This window comes from Aquarana catesbeiana, linkage group LG04 (assembly GCF_042186555.1).
Source record: "Aquarana catesbeiana isolate 2022-GZ linkage group LG04, ASM4218655v1, whole genome shotgun sequence".
Classification (NCBI taxonomy): domain Eukaryota; kingdom Metazoa; phylum Chordata; class Amphibia; order Anura; family Ranidae; genus Aquarana; species Aquarana catesbeiana.
Window position 1 is genome coordinate 557666268 of NC_133327.1, and position 17535 is coordinate 557683802.

A 17535-nucleotide genomic window follows, 5' to 3' on the forward strand; every position below is an offset into this window, starting at 1 on the left:
TGATAATTACTTATTATAATAGACTAAATGAAAAGAAGCATTAGAGAGGTAGTGTTTACTTCCTCTTTAAAGACTGCGGACAGAGCTTTAGGCCTGAAACTACTTGCAGTGTACACAGCACACATATGCCACAGTCCTTGTTACTATAGAATATCGTTTTTATTTCTGTACCACAGAAGCATAGAAACCCAGCGCTATAATATTTAAGTGTCTGTTGAGCCAAAACTTTTATTATTTCTTAGAATGGGGAAGGTTCACAAATAAAGTGCACTGTGACACTGCTTCTTTAACACTATCAGGTAAGAAATAACACTAAAACTGGTGTATGAATGCCAAAAGAATAAACATCAATAATTTCCCTTTTGGATCAATAAAGTGTTCTGAATTATGAATTTTGAATCAACAAATTAGCTGTGGCTTTTGGCTTTCTTGGATTAGGCAATAATTGTAAGGTTTGTCTGATCTTGTGCTACAGTTCGGTAGTCAAATGTTCCTGAAAAAGCTGTTCTATGTTTTCCCTCACTATTCCAGGGACTCTAATATTTACTGTTTGCACTCCTTTCAGCAGCTTCTCCTGTATTATTGTCCTTTTCTGATCAGCTGTCCATTATTCTATTTAATGTCCAATTTTTGTCTGTTCTAAGCATTATATATAGTTGAAGTCATGTTTTTTTGCTCCAAAACCTCATGGTTCATTTATGATCTTGAAGTATGTATTTGATAACTGGTATTTGCATTAAATAAACCTTTTGGTTTCATAACTATTGTTAACTACCTCAGCAGAAAGGTTTTGTAGATGTCCATACTAAAAAATTCACATAAAAATTGTCAAAGGTCATCATACTAGATTCTAATTATATGCAGTACCTATACATAAAACTGGCATTTATACCTAAACTTGGCATGGTACTTCCTCCTGTAATCCCCTGCACAGCAAAAATCTGTCTGACATAGGCAGGCCTGGCTGAACAAGATCAGAAATTCTTGGGCAGGGAAGAACTTACATAAACATATTTTAATTGTGTATTTAGCTGCTTTGTTAGCCTGGAATTCAGCTTTAATTATTGCATTTTATAGACCTGGAATAAATTATATATAAGCTCTCGAATGGGCAGACACTTGAAAATAAAAATTCAGCTTAATATAATCTATAGAAGGTTCTATGCTATGCTTAAAAGACAAACATAAAGCGTGAGTTGACTTCTAAAAAATGTTATGACTAAAATATATGACTAGAATATGTAGTATTTGTAAAAGTTTAGATGCATATTAATCTGTATTTCTGTCGAAATATTATGAATTTCCTGTTGAATAATCTAATTGAAAGTTATACAGTACATGAAAGATATTTTATCCAGATACAGTAAAACCTTGGTTTGAGAATAACTTGGTTTGAGAGCGTTTTGCAAGACAAGCTAAATTTTTAAATACATTTTGACTTGATATACAAGCAATGTCTTGATATACAAGTAGTGTCACGTCACAACTGAGTGTAAAAGAGAAGAGAGACGCCTCTAAGTGTAGCAATATGGTTACATTTAATGAAGGTACAACATTTAGCAACTCACATTGTTGATGATTAAAACAGGCACATCTACGTATGCAGGCATCCGTGGTAAAGCTGTCCACATAGATTATACTCTTCACCGCCATCAACGTTGCCCCTTCCACGCTGCGCTCCACGAGTGGTTCAATCGCTCTACTGCAGGGTAGTCTTCCCCGTCACAATTGCAGACTGACGGCGGTGAGAGTTGGCGGTGTAGGGGATGGTCTATGTGGACAGCTTTACCCCAGATGCCTGCATACTTAGATGTGCCTGTTTTAATCATCAACCATGCGAGTGATTTGCTCAATGTTGTACCTTCATTAATTGTAACCAAATTGCTACACTTAGAGGTGCCTCTTTCTCTTTTATACACTGTAGCTCCTGCTGGAGTTTGCTTCTAATCCCTTTGTGGATGGACATTTTATGGTTACACAACCCATCACATTGCTATAATCTTTTTATATGGACTTTAAACTGAAGGACTTATGAAAAAATGGCTGTGGAACGAATCATTTGTGTTTCCATTATTTCTTTTGGGGAAATTCACTTTGATATACAAGTGCTTTGGATTACAAGCATGTTTCTGGAACGAATTATGCTTGCAATCCAAGGTTTTACTGTACATATAATCCTGAGGATTTAATAAAGATTTACAAGATTTACAAACCAAGAGGGAAATTATTTATTGAAAACATCATGCTGAGCTGTTGTGTTTACTAAAAAACCGACTGGCTAAAAAAAAATGTCACTAACCAATAAGCAATACATTTAGCTAAATGTACCACCTAGTGAAGAAGACAGGACAAATAATTAGGCTAAATTGCTTGCACTCCCATCAATGTCCATTATCTGCTAAGGCCCACTTAAAGTGACCCTGTCAAGAAAAAGAGCCTGAAAAGGTCTATCTGCAAAAGAAGATAATAAATATTTACCTATCCCGCTGCTTGCACTAACAAATAGCTTTTTGTTCAAGAGAAATATTCCTCTGAAGTCTCTCGAGAAACTGACATTTTTTTGGAATTTTGATCTTCTTCGCCCCCTGGAGTGCTCATTGGTTCCTCCTGCCAACCTCAGCATCATTATTGTGTCCTAGAGTAGTGTGGAGGTTGGTTGGAGGAACCACTGAGCCCAGTAGGGGACAAAGGAGATAAACACTCTTGTAAGTGTCAGTTTCTCAGCAGACTTCAATCGAAAATTTCTCTTGAATGGGGCTGGCAGTGGGAGAGGTAAATATTTCCTATCATCTTGTTCAGGGAGTCCTTTTTTGGGCAATGTATTTTCTGACAATGTTACTTTAATTTTGTATTATACATTTTATTTCATTATGGGTAAAACATCTTTATTTACAGATAAGCATGGATCACCCATGACACGGAATTCAAAGAGCACTATAAGCTTTCTACATAGAGCGCACAGCATAACTTCTAAACGTTGATGCTCTCTCTTTCTGATTAGAAGGAGTATAAGTTACTGTTCTGATTTTTCCATTTCAATGTGTATATTTGAGTTTGAGCTATTAATCTCTTTGAGCAACAAACATTTTCAACAGTGTAACCAAGAATACACTAGAAAACCTAGGAAATAAATTAGAAATATAGTAAATGTAAAAATTATGAATCTAATAAAATGTAAAAATGAAATATTGACATGTCTACTGACTGGAATGGTACCAGCTGACTGAAGAAAAGCCAATGTAGCACCAATATTTTAAAAAGGGCCAAGTTATATCCCTGGGAATTACAGACCAGTTAGCCTAACAGCAATTGTATGCAAGCTCTTGGAGAGGATGATAAGGTGAGCTGACATCTAGATAAAGGAAGGCTCATAGACGTGGTGTATCTGGATTTTACAAAAGCACTTGATACAGTTCCCCATAAACGTTTACTGTACAAAGTAAGATCCGTTGGCATGGACCATAGGGTGAGTAGATGGATTGAAAACTGGCTACAGGGGTGAGTTCAGAGGGTAGTGATAAATGGGGAGTACTCTGAATATTCTGGGGTGGAAAGTGGGGTCTCCCAGGGTTCTGTACTAGGACCAATGCTATTTAATTTATTCATAAATGACCTGGAGGGTGGGATAAACAGCTCAATCTCTGCATTTGCAGACTGTTCTAAGCTAAGCAAGGCAATAACTTCTCCGCAGGATGTGGAAACCTTGCAAGAAGATCTGAACAAATTAATTAGGTGGGTAAACTACATGGCAAACTAGGTTTAATCTTTCCTCATAACTAAGGTCCTCCAGTCTCTTTATTCATTTTGTTGCTCTTCTCTGGACTCTCTCCAGTTCCAGCACATCCTTCCTGGGGATTGGAGCCCAGAACTGGATGGCATACTCCAGGTGCAGCTGGACCAGAGTCTTGTAGAGTTTATTATTGTTTTATCTCTGGAGTTAATCCCCTTTTTAATGCATGCCAATATTCTGTTTGCTTTGCTTGCAGCAGCTTGGCATTGCATGCCATTGCTGAGCCTATTGGACTTTATGGACTTGTGTCTTTTTTCAACCTCGCCTTACTGTGTAACTGTGTGTATATTTTTCTGCCTAAAAAAGGAAAATTTGTGTAATTACTTTCTTTTATTCCTAAACATAATAAATACTGCAAATATATTCAACTTCTACACTATGGGGTAGCTTTAAAAGGCAGTGGTATGGAGTACCCTGCCCATCCTTTAAAAAACATTCTTGGGGATGCCTTAAAGCTGCACATAAAGTGGCATACCTGTACAATTTACTATAGCAAGGGTGACAAATAAAAAAAAAAAAAAAAAGAAACATTTAAATTGCAGCTAAATTACATTTCCCGGTTGCTTTGTTCTGTTAAGGCGCCTTTCACACGGACGGCTATTCTGCCGCAGTTAAAAGCATGCTTTTTTTCCTGTGGAGTTCAACACTCCAGGCACTGCGATCAGCTGCATTTGCACAGTGCGATTAGCTGTGGTTGTGTTTGGCTGTGGTTTGCCATTTCCATGGCAACCCAACAGGGTGCCGACTCGCACTGTTTGGTATGAAACTTGAGGGGGAACTCCACACCAAATTTGCCCTCTGGGGCATACCAGGCCCTTTGGTCTGGTATGGATTTTAAGAGGCACCCCTACGCCGAAAAAACGGCGTGGGGTCCCCCCCAAATCCATACCAGACCCTTATCCGAGCACGCAGCCCGGTCGGTCAGATAGCGGCGGAGCCCGGCAGAAGACCCGGAGAGCACGGAGAAGAACCGGAGAGACCCCCGAAGTCAGAAGAGGACCCCCGAAGTCGGAAGAAGATGCCCGAAGTCGGAAGAAGCCCCTCGAAGTCGGAAGAGGACCCCCGGAGCTGGCTAATTACTTTAAAAATCTGTGTAGTGTTTTTTTTTATTGACACTTTTTCCCTAGGTGAATGGGTAGGGGTACCATGTACCCCATACTTATTCACATAGGGTGGGGGGCCGGGATCTGGGGGCCCCTTATTAAAGGGGGCTCCCGGATTCCGATAAGCCCTCCGCCCGCAGACCCCGACAACCAACGGCCAGGGTTGTCGGGAAGAGGCCCTTGTCCTCATCAACATGGGGACAAGGTGCTTTGGGGTGGGGGGCCCGCAGGGTGCCCCCTCCCCCAAGGTACCCACCCCCCCATGTTGAGGGCATGCGGCCTGGTACGGCTCAGGAGGGGGGGTGCTCGCCCGTCCCCACCCCCTTTCCTGACCGACCGGGCTGCGTGCTCGGATAAGGGTCTGGTATGGATCTTGGGGGGACCCCACACCATTTTTTCGGCATAGGGGTTCCTCTTAAAATCCATACCAGACCGAAGGGCCTGGTATGCCCCTGAGGGGGAACCCACGCCATTTTTTTATTTAAAATTTGGCGTGGAGTTCCCCCTCAAGATTCATACCAAACAGTGTCGGGCATTGGCGGGGATCCGAGTCGGATCCCCTTGCTTGTCGCTCATTGGGAAAGGAAAAATCATTTTTCCTTTCCCGATGAGCAGCTCGGCGCTGTTATCCGCGGCTGACACAGTGCACTGCGATTACCTGCGGTTATGTGCGGATAGCTGCGCTAAATCGCTCCTGGACACAGTCAATTCTATTTTTTCTATCCGTACAGAACTGCATGTATCTAATTCGCAGCTAAACGCAGTGTGTGAATGGGGCCATAGGAAAGCATTGTGTGCTTTTAACTGCGGTAGAAAATTAGAAATTACACAGCTAAAAGCACCATTCTATCCGTCCGTGTGAAAGGAGCCTTTAAAACAAAGTGGCTAGGGACTTCCCTCAACATCTATACTGGATCTTCATCTTTGATCACTTAAAGACTGTCCACGAGTAAACAGTTACTGCTAGGCTGTCTTATTAGAAAGCCCAACTACAGTAGCTTTATGGAATGTTATGATGTTGATGCATCCTGTATACATTTTTTATTTCTAAAATGAAAATGTACATGTTATAAAAAGTTAGGCCCCTTTCACACATACCTTCAGTTTGTTTCATCAGTTCAGTCACATTTTTTCAAAGAAAAAATGGATAACAGTTAACATCAGTTTTTCATCAGTTCTTTACATCCACTTAACCACTTGAGTCAAATTTTTGCTTACATTAGAGCTGCACGATTCTGGATAAAAAGAGAATCAATATTTTTTTTTGCTTAGAATAAAGATCATGATTCTCTCATGATTCTCGCAGTGTAACATCATCTTTGACATTATACAAAAAAATTGGGCGAACTTTACTGTTTTATTGTTTTTTTTTTATTCATATTTATTTATTCTGCTAAAAATATATATATAATGTTTGGGGGTTCTAAATAATTTTCTAGCAAAAAATACAGATTTTAACTTGTAACCAACAAATGTCAGTAAAAAGGCTTATTCTTTAAGTGGTTAAACTGACCTAATTTAGACCGAAGTTGATTCCTTTGATCTAAGAACTGAGAGCTGCATTGGGGGTTATTTACGAAAGGCAAATCCACTTTGCACTGAAAGTGCACTTGGATGTGCAGTCGCTCTAAATCTAAGGGGTAGATCTGAAATGAGTGGAAGCTCTGCTGATTTTATCATCCAATCATGTGCAAGCTAAAATGCTGTTTTTTATTTTCCTTGCATGTCCCCCTCGGATCTACAGCGACTGCACTTCCAAGCACACTTTCAGTGCAAAGTGGATTTTCCTTTAGTAAATAACCCCCATTGCATCTCTTTATCAGTTCTTGCTCTGCACTGTTTATAGTATATGTAAAGCCCTGCGTAAATTGATGGCGCTATATAAGTAACTGAAATTAAAAAAAATAAATAGAAACAAAAAAGCCGACAATTACACTTAAAAGCTGACAGTGACAGTCAGCGTCGGCAAATGAGGGAGCCTGTCTGTACAGACTGCCCCCTCACTGTATATACTGCTATACTGCTCTCCTGCCTTTCTCTGCCACAACCCCGCCATCCTCTCCCCCCCCCCCCCCACAGTGACTGGTTGCTCCTAACAACCAATACAAAAACTCATGAAAAACTGACCATTTGTCAGTTTACATCCATTTTGGTCCGATCCATTCTTTTGAGCTTTTATCCATTAAAAAAATATGGATGTTGACGGAAGAAGATGAAAACAGATGGAAATAGATAATCATCTGTTTTTCTATTGGAATACATTGATGTCCATTTTTCATCCGTCAACAGATGGATGAAAAATGGACAAATGGTCCATATGTGTGAAAGGGGCCTTACAGTCTATAAACTTGGAAGTTGTAAGTATATAAAAATAAATACAATTGATTAAAACTACTATAGATATATATTTTTTAAAGCAAACCATATTTTTAAATTAGTGACAAAGGATTGTGTGGGCAAAACATGTCTAAAAAAAACTTTCAAAAGATTGCTAAGGGTCACTTATTAGTGCTGCTGTAGCTTTGTGTCTACAAATTTTATTAAACTGTCAACACAGGAGAGATTTGCTAATACTGGTGCACACAGAATCTGGTGCAGCTGTGCGTAGTAACCAATTGACTTCTAGGTTTAAAGCTGGCCATACACCATACAATTTTCTTATTCAATTTTCTTTAGATTTACCTTCAACTATGTAGTAGAAGGGCCTGCCTGATTGCATACAAATTGAAAGTGTTTAGGTTTGACCTCCTATTATATGGTTTTGGTAAATCTAAACCAAAGTTGCACAAGAAAATTGTATAATGTATGGCCAGCCTTATTGTCAAAGTTTAACTGAACAAGCTGAAGTTAGAAGCTGATTGGTTACTATGCACAGCTGCACCAGATTCTGTGTGCACCAGTTTTACTAAACCTCTCCAGGAGTACACAAAAACACTACAATAACCACAACTCCACATTCCATTAAAAAAAGCATTTTTTTTTTTTTTAAATAAGAATTACAGAGCCATATTTCAGAGACAATAGTCAGGAACACAATACAGTGGTTAAAGAATATGTAAAGCAGCTTTGCTGGGCAGCAAAATAAAATACAGAGAATTATGTCAGAAAAGTAAGACTGATATTTTATAGCGATGAGCCTTTTTAGAGGGCTGCATTTGAAGTGGGAGAGACAAAGCATTTTGAGCTAGAAATACAAATTACAGAAACAAAAATTATAGTTTAAGTACAGTGTACTATATCAGAGAGACAAAGCATAAATATCACAGAAACACGCTGGATATCAAGGCTTTTTAGTGGGCTAGATTTGAAAAGGGAGAGACAAGGCATTTTTGATACAGAAATACAATTGCAGAAATAAAATTATATGGGATAACCACAGAGTAGGGATGAGCCGAACACCCCCTGGTTCGGCTCGCAGCAGAACATGCAAACAGGCAAGAAAATTGTTCAGACACAGGAACACCATTAAAGTCTATGGGACAGGAACGTGAAAAATCAAAAGTGCTCATTTTAAAGGCTTATATGAAAGTTATTGCCATAAAAAGTGTTTGGGGACCCGGGTCCTGCCTGTGGCCACATGTATCAATGCAAAAAAAAAGTTTTAAAATGGCAGTTTTTTTGAGAGCAGTGATTTTAATAATGTTTAAAGTGAAACAATAAAAACTAGAAAAGGTACAATTTCTGGGGAAATTGTGAAAAGTGTTCTTGCCTCTACAACTGGAGTGAGCGGAGTAACTGGGTGGAGTGGCTTGAGTAACTGTTGTGTGGTTGGAGTGGCTGGAGTAACTGTGAAAAGTGTTAAAAAGCTTAATATTTTAAAAAGTATAAATAGTAGTAAAAAAGTTGAAGTCCCATTATTAGCTGAAAGAGCTGAACATTTTTTTCAAAAGTTTTTTTTTTTTCAAAAATGAATTATTTTTTTTCAAAAATGATTTTTTTTTTTAACGAAATTTTTTTTTTCAAAAATAATTTTTTTTTTTCAAAACCTGCCATCAAAACTACCCCATCAGAATTGCCCCATCAAAACTGCCCCATCAGAATTGCCCCATCATATTGCCACCATCAAAACTGCCCCATCAGAATTGCCCTATCAAAACTGCCCCATCATAATTGCCCCACCAAAACTGCCTCATCATAATTGCCCCACCAAAACTGCCCCATCATATTGCCACCATCAAAACTGCCCCATCATAATTGCCCCATCAAAACTGCAACATAATATTGCCACCATCAAAACTGCCCCATCAGAATTACCCCATCAAAACTGCCCCATCATATTCCTCTATTATAAATCAGTACATGTTGTGTCTGTCCCCTCCCCCGGGCTCTGTAATCAGAGCTGAGATGCTCCAGCCACCTCTCCCCCTGTGTATAACAGAAGCTTTGGTAACCATGGCAACAAAACAAACACAGTACACTCTGATTAATGGCTAAAATTTCCTGAAATGACCTCTAAACAAAAAGCTTTTTCCCAAAAACTATAAATCCTACAGCGAAGATCTTTATATTGTGAGAATCAGAAGACCCAGACCTAGATTTTGATGTATAGTATGTCTCTGAAATATTAAAAATGGAGGCACAGTCGCAGTTTAGAGATTGCCCTTCAAATTTGAAGGGGCTAGAGTGTAGTTTCAATGAATGTCAATGGACGGCGTGAGCTGCAAACAAATGGTCATATTGTGAAAACTATCAGGACTATGGCTTAGCCGTGGACATGATTAGTGGCAGCAGGGATAGCTGAACGTTTTGATATAAGATTTGTTTAGGTGGGCTTGAAAATGAGGGAGTGGCGGCAGTTTAGAAATCATGTTCTGATTTTTCAGCTTTTGTCACCTCCCACTCTAGTTTCCCCATTCATTCCTATGGGACCAATTTTGCCGCAAAAACGACGATATTTTGTGAACCATTTGGCAAAACGTTCCACAAAATAATAGCACAACATTCGGGAACAATCCGCACGTTTCGGTATATTACTTGTCTATGTAGTGTAAAAACTGTGGGAGGAGTTAGGGTGGTAAATTTGGCTATAATAATAAGAATAAAAACTAGAAAAGGTACAATTTCTGGGGAAATTGTGAAAAGTGTTCTTGCCTCTACATCTGGAGTGAGCGGAGTAACTGGGGGGAGTGCCTGGAGTAACTGTTGTGTGGTTGGAGTAACTGTGGAAAGGTTGAACTGGGCAGATGGGCAGAGTAACTGTGTGGAGTGTTTGTAGTGAGTAAAGATAGTAAACATTACACTAACCAATTGATTGATCAAATTTAAAAAGTGCACAAGTGCTAATGATGTAGAAGGTAGAAATATCAGTAAATGACTTTGTCGGACACAGACTTAAGGGTTACCAGGATTTATTCCGCCCCAGCCAAAGCATAGCACCTGACGGACTCGCGTCCCAAAATCAAGTGTGTCAAAAACAGTTTACACAGTGTACATATAATTTCAATATATTGCATCACAAGCGAACTGGCGGTATATTTCCGTTATACATTAACATTTTGAACAGTCAACTTTTTGAACTTTTTGGATACAAGGCAATTCATTAAAGCATATACTTTAAACCCTTACAAATTTTCAGTTTCTCTGCAGTTTTGCTCCTTGCTGTTTCTTTGTCTTACTAATCAGCAAGCAGGCTATAGCACAGGAAGGAGAGGGTGAGTGTGATGAGGACAGTGTGATAGGGCGAGCTGACGTGCTGCATCTACCGTCTGTAGGACGGGTGATCGTTTTAGCCAGCCGCCTTCTTATGCTTATTTGAATCTGCTACACTGTAAGTGTTATTTTAATTCTTTTAATAAACCTCAAAACCAGGATTACGCTATGTTGTTTCCCTCTCTTTTCCCGGGGTACCCCTAAATGAGAACAACCCCCCAGCTAGGAGTCTTTTATTAATCTCCATGATAAGAGTGATTTCCTGTGACTTGGTGGACTAGTGGTATCATCACCCTTTGGCTGTATGAAGTGGCATGTCGTTTCCTAGAAGCCCATCCAATGAAAGGCCCTGACCGGGTTAAGGTCGCAAGCCCCCTTGTGCTTGCCGTTTGGTAAGCGCGCATTTTATTTTCAGCTACCACCGTGGTGCGGTGGAGGAATTTTTTCTATTTTACATTTCCTGCTTTAAAAAAATGGGGTCTGAGCCTATGTATTTTCACAACATTTATTTGGACTTTATTCACTGTGTTAGGACTGTCCAGTGAACACTTATTGATTTAGGTTTCAAGAACTGTGTTAGTTATTTAATTTGGGTTCTAACCAATTAGTCCTATTCAACACTGGTACTAGTATTTACTCCTATTTACAGCGCTGCTATATTTGTTATATTGTTGTATTAGTGTGTGTATCTCACATAGAGTGGCTGCTTTTGTTATTATGTAGTTTTTTTTAATTTTTTTTCACTAATTAATTTTCATCACTATTTTGGTTATCCCCTATTTGGTCATTCACAATATTTCACGAACAGGTACCCTTTTTGGGTGCACTACAGCGCGGTATTCCTCTGATGAGGACAGATGTCTGTGATGGATGGGGGGGAGTAAGTGAGTTCAGTGTCTAACAAGTACACCGAACATGAAATATAGAGAATGATGTTTAGCTAATTGTAAATGGTCCCACATAACTATGGCCACGTAAACTGACCCTCATTGCCACTTTATCTGTTTGATGACCACTGTCTCACAACCACTGTTTCCTGGCAACACTCATGCCCTGTTTATGCAGGCTCTAAGCGTGTTCACAACCACTGCTCAAAACACAATACACAGGATAATGGTAGCTGTAATAACTGTGCAGTACTCCTGACTGGAGACACTGCTGCACCCTGGAGATGTAAATGTGATCCAACAGTGTGTTTTTTTTCTGTGGTGGCTGCCCAGACCAGTTGAGTATATCCTCTTGAGTGAAGAAGGTCAGATATTGGCTTCTTTTCTCTGCACAGAAAATCTTCATTGAAATCTCCACAGAGTATTATAGGTTGGCAATCCATTATTTCCAAAGATTCCAAGAGGCCCAGCAGGTTAGTAAGGAATTGGCCAATACTGTAATCCGGTGGCCTGTAAATGACAGCGAACAAAGCTTGTACAGGGGACTCCAGTTTGACAACCAAGAACTCCAAGTCAGTCACATTGTGATGATACTGCTTTTCATAGGCCTTGAAATGGTTTCTGACATACAAGGCGACACCTCCGCCACTTTTACTTGCAATGTCAGGAAGGTTTGTGTACGAGAGGTGTCTGTTGCGTTTGAACAGGTTGTAGCCCTCCAGCTGGAGACTTTCAGCAACAGAAGAGCCTGAGAGATGAGTTTCAGTGAAACATAAAACATCTCCAAGTGTCAACTCATGGTGAGATTTGATATCTTCAATGTGAGCTGGTAATCCTTCCGTGTTGTGATGGATAATTGTTAATGTTTGCTGTTTGTCTGTTGTCTGTAGAAACTTTAAGAGGGGCATAACACTTTCCAGTGATGCTTTCTTCATTGAATCCAGGGAAGCTGTGATTTCAGGATCAGCAAAGATCTTCTTCTCATCAAAGTCGGTTATGTACAGTCCTTGTAGTGTAGTCGTTCTACTCAGAGCAACATAGGCCATTCCCGGTTGGAAGACCCGTTTCAATGAGACCACTGCCGACTGTATCGACATCCCCTGACACTTATGAATCGTACATCCAAAAGCCAACTTCAGGGGGAACTGCCTGCGAACAACTCCTTTCTGTCTCAGGTTTTCCTCTACCCTTTCTATGTACACCAAGTTGTCAGCATCACAAGACGACTTGTTACGGTATCTCTGTCCTGCATTTGGATTGTCCAGCACAAGCCCAAGCTTGTTTACCGTAGTAGCACCATTCTCAGTCTGGATGATTATTCTTGCAATCTTGCCAAATGTCCCGTTAACAAGCCCGTCTTCTACATCAATGTTTCTTGTGATCATGATACGGGCACCTTCAGCTGCTTGCAGTGTGTCAATCAGATTGTCTTTGTGTCCTTTGAAAGGTTGGTGTTGCCTCAGCATCACTCCTGTCTTAGGGTTTTTTCTGTAATCGTCGGCATCTATGTTGGTGTTGTTTGAATGGAGAACAGACACAGTTGCAGCATTATGTTTGTGAACCTCTTTGTTGGTGGCAAATATGTGTAGCACGTCATTAGGGCAGTGGGTGGGATCTGTAAAAGCCTGAGCAAGCAGAGCTTTGTCATCATTGCTTAAGGTGACAGTCTTCTGCTTGACTCTGATTCTATTCAAAAGCTCAGCAAATGAAATGTCATCCTTCTGTCGCATGATCTCTGTCAGCGTGATCATCTGAAAGTTGTCTTTCCAGACGTCATTGGTATTTTCCTCAAACACGCAGAGTGGCTTACTTTTTCCCAGCGGGGGGACCTGGTAAAAGTCTCCTACTGCTAGTACTGACATACCACCAAAAGGTTTCTTACTGCCTTTGATTTGCTGTAATCTCCAGTTGATGTAGGCAAACAGAGGCTTTGAAATCATTGACACCTCGTCAATAACAATGATCTCCGCATTTGACAGCTGTGCCCTCACTTCATCTATTAGATTTCCAAGTCCTTGGTAGGGTGGCTTCAAGCTTCTTGGCAACTTCAGCAGAGAATGCAAAGTGTTGCCTGAAATGTTGAAAGCTGCTGTTCCTGTAAATGCAGTTAGTAAAACGCTGGGCATGGATATGTCTGCTTCCTCACGTGGTCTGGTAAGTTTACAGAGTATCTTTGTCGCCTCAGCATAGATGCACTTTATCAGGTGTGATTTGCCTGTCCCTGCACCACCAGTGACAAAGTAATAGAATGGGTCAGGATTTAGGCCACGCACACGGTTAGTGCACCAGTCACAAACTGAGTAGAATGTCTGAGCTTGTGTCCGGTTAAGGTTTCTGTACATTTTCCGAAGGAATTCAGGGCACATTTGTGGGGCCTTCACAGTAAGCGCAATTCCACCTGTTTGTTTGTGACGTGTATACTCCGGAACATCATCTTGTTCATTCTCATGCAGTGGCTCCCCTTCTTTGCGTTCCTCTATACATTCCAACCTATCCAACTCAGCTTCTGGGGCAAAGGTGTTCCAAGCATCTTCAACAGGGCCGTTTTTTACAAAGTCATCCAAGACTTGTTCCACAATTTTGTTGTGTTGTTCGAACTTCTTTTGGTTGCTGGTAACAATTGCAGACACTGCTCGGATTGCTTCTTCTCCTGGTAAGCTCACACAGGCGCCTTTGTAAAAATCCTGGTGTGTTGGGAACCTTACAGTTTTCAGTGATGACTCTGAACGGTGGGGGAGGTAGAGTTTAAGCAGTCTGCCGTAGTAGTTCTCAGGGTCCTTCTTCTCTGAGAAGCGTGCGTACCTGATGATTGCAGGCTTCCCTCTCGTGCGTTTTTGAATCATTCCCATTTCATTCAATAGGCTGACACGCTTGCTGTCTTCCTTTTGCTTGCCATCTTCCTTCTGCTTGCCATAGACAACCCTGTAATGGGATGCAAAGTCTGCCAGACACATGGACTCAAACTCTGGTGTTTCGGGTCTGGCTCTGTATTTGTCGACAAAACTCGTCATCCACACATTAAGAGAATCGGCTGGTTTGTTCTGCAATGCACTGAGCGGGAGACTCATTTTCAGTGCGTTGTCCCCAGTTGGCAGAAAAACAACCTCACGTGAGCAAGACTTCATTTTCAAGCTGCACGTACGGGCCACAGACTCCTGGGCGCTGACCTCTCTGTGTTTTGAATAAGCCTGAAGAACCTCTTTCATTTCTTCTCGTTCTGTCGCTGTTTCTGGGCTCATTTCTTTGACTATTGTTTTGAGATAGTCACTCAGCTCCCGTTCTGGCTTGGATATGTAGGACAACATGTACATGATGCAACCATACTCATCAAGAATGTACTGGATGTCCATGTTGGCGTTCCAGGCCGTCAGTAAATGTGGATTGTAGTTGTTCACCCAGCAGTCCTTGACATCACGCTTCATTAGAATCACGCTTGAGGAGGTCAATGCCTGAATGTACGAGTTGTACTGATTCAAAGTCATATCACACTGTGCCAGTAGCTGTGACATGTCTTCAAGCTGCACTTTTGGGTTATTAAGCAAATCCCAGACTGGTTTCAGTTTGTTTTTGGCTGCTTGTGGTTTCATTGCACAATCTCCTTGTTCTTCTGGCATCGGGTAAGTTATCCTCGTTTTTCTAATAGGTGGCTTTGGAAATCCAAATCTGCATACTCTGTTACCTTTCTTGCATGATTTTGAATGAGATCTGCTGTGCATTTGAAGTTCTGTTACAAATCTGTGAAGTAAGGCCTGTTTGGCTTCATCAGGCAGCTGGCATGAGATGTTATGATCTATAAAGGCACACACCTTGTCATCACTGTCTTGTCCAAATATAGGAGCTCCTGCTACCCAACAGAGACAATGTATATGAGGGCTCCCTCTCGCCTGAAATTCAACCCGGTAAAAGTAATCGATAACTTCACCAATTGGCTGTGCAGGACCCAACAGCAGCTCTCGCATCAGAGCATCAACCCGTTTGTCAAACATGCGCATGGTGGTCACTGGGTTGCCTCGAAGAATGTCACACTTTTCAGCCCAGTCTAGCCCCGCAAAATCCACCTTTTGACCTTGTTGTGCCTTTATTGCCGTTATTACCTCTGGCCATCTGAATTCTGCAGCAGAGAAGGTAAGAAAAAATGTTGGCTTACCCAATTGTCTGACCATGGCTAGCAAATTCTTCAGATTTTTATCCCAGTAAGCTGGACTCCCTCTCAGTGGTTGCATGAACCTTGTGGCATCTCGGTTTCGCACCAACCTCTCAACCTCACACTTGTCCTGTAGCAGCTTGTTGGATATTTTCCGTCCATCCCTGGTATTGGGTTTTCCTTTCCTTAACTGGATGGACATGCTGCTTTTGGCCATGTGTGTTTCTGTGACAAACTGCGCAAAGAAGAGGTAGCTTGTGTCTCTTGCAAAACGACTATCAACACAAAAAAGCCTTGCATTGAAATACATGCTCGGGGACAGTTTGACTTGTCTTGCCTGGTCCAATGTATTCTGTCCAGTAGGGAACTGAACAGGGAAAGCCATTGCCTCAAGCCTAGGAACTTTAAAGAAGCTGACAGGTGTGTTTCCTTGTGCAGGTGCAATGCTGAATATTCCATCACCGTGTGTCAGTGCTTCCTCTCCAAGGTCAGATGGCTGCAAACAACTGTCTAGGCCAATTCCAGGTCTTAGTGTATCCTTCTCATCCTCTGCATTGGGAGGTTGTTGGTCATGGCCTTCCTGTTGCTCAGAAGCAGCCGGTAAACATGCAGACTGTACCTCTGATGGATCACAATTTTCGATGCGTTCAAGTATCTCCATCATTTCAGTTTCGTCACAACTGTCGAGTTCCATCCCATCATCATTATCATCATCATCAGCGATTGTCTCATCCACTCTAATTGAAATGTCACTGTAGTCGGGGTGTGTGTCAATGAGTTTTGACAGACCTGCTACTACATTTCCCATGTTGACATAATGAAACAGCTGGTGGCCTTTGTAAGTCAGACGTCTTTTCAGCTTCACTCTGTGTAACTGGGATTTGCTGTGCGATCTTGGTAGAGTATTGACCGTGGTTTCCACCTCGGATGGCACACACACTACAGCGCCATGTATAGCTGCCTGTCGACCTTTGGGAAGTGTGATGATCTTGGCAAATGGCAGTATTTTGGCCAAAAGTTGTCTTTCCAGCACATTCAAATCGCAGAGCTCTGGGGGAATGGGCGCCAGCTCCATGTTGTTAGCTACAGCGATGGATGATTTGTGTTCTGCTTTTAAATGTAAATCACAGTTGTGACAAATCCATTCTTTGGTCCTTTCATCTGGTACGGTGCATTGTTCAGGTCCTTGACAGTGATTGTTGCACACATGGACATATTTCCCTGTCAAACAGGCAGCAACAATGTGTAGATTCTTCTTGTAATTGCTGTGAATGCAATGTTTCACTTGGTTAGGGAAAAGGGTGTGATGACACATCGTGCACACAAATGTTGGCCCAGCTTTAATGCATTCATGGAAAGTGGATATAGCTGTCTGCATTAGGCTGTTGTCCACTGGTTGACTGCATTCCCGCATGACACGAGTCCATCGTCTGTATTTCATTCTTATTTTGAAGGCACATTGCATCTTATGGGTTATGCGAAAATCTGCTTGAGTTTGACGCTTCATTTTCATGTAACTCATGCAATGTTGCAAGTGAAGTTTTCTGAAAGCAGGATCATTATGATATTTTCTGGTGATGTATTGCTTCTGCTTCAACTTGAAATCGACATTTGTGGCATATTTTCTGGTGATGTATTGCTTCTTCTTCAAGTTGTAATCTGCATTTGTCGCATATTTTCTGGTGGTGTACTGCTTCTGTTTCAAGTTGAAATCTGCATTTGTCGCATATTTTCTGGTGATGTATTGCTTCTGCTTCAAGTTGAAATTGGCATCTGTTGCATATTTGCGAATGATATATTGCTTCTGCTTCAACTTAAAATCAGCATCTGCTCTGTATCGGCTGGTGATGTATGTCCTTTTCTTATTGGTGACAGACATCTTTGTAGCCTTGAAATCACGCCTTCTTTCATTTCTGTGTCTTGTCTTCAGTTTTTGTCGTCTCTGTGCATTTAATTTGGACA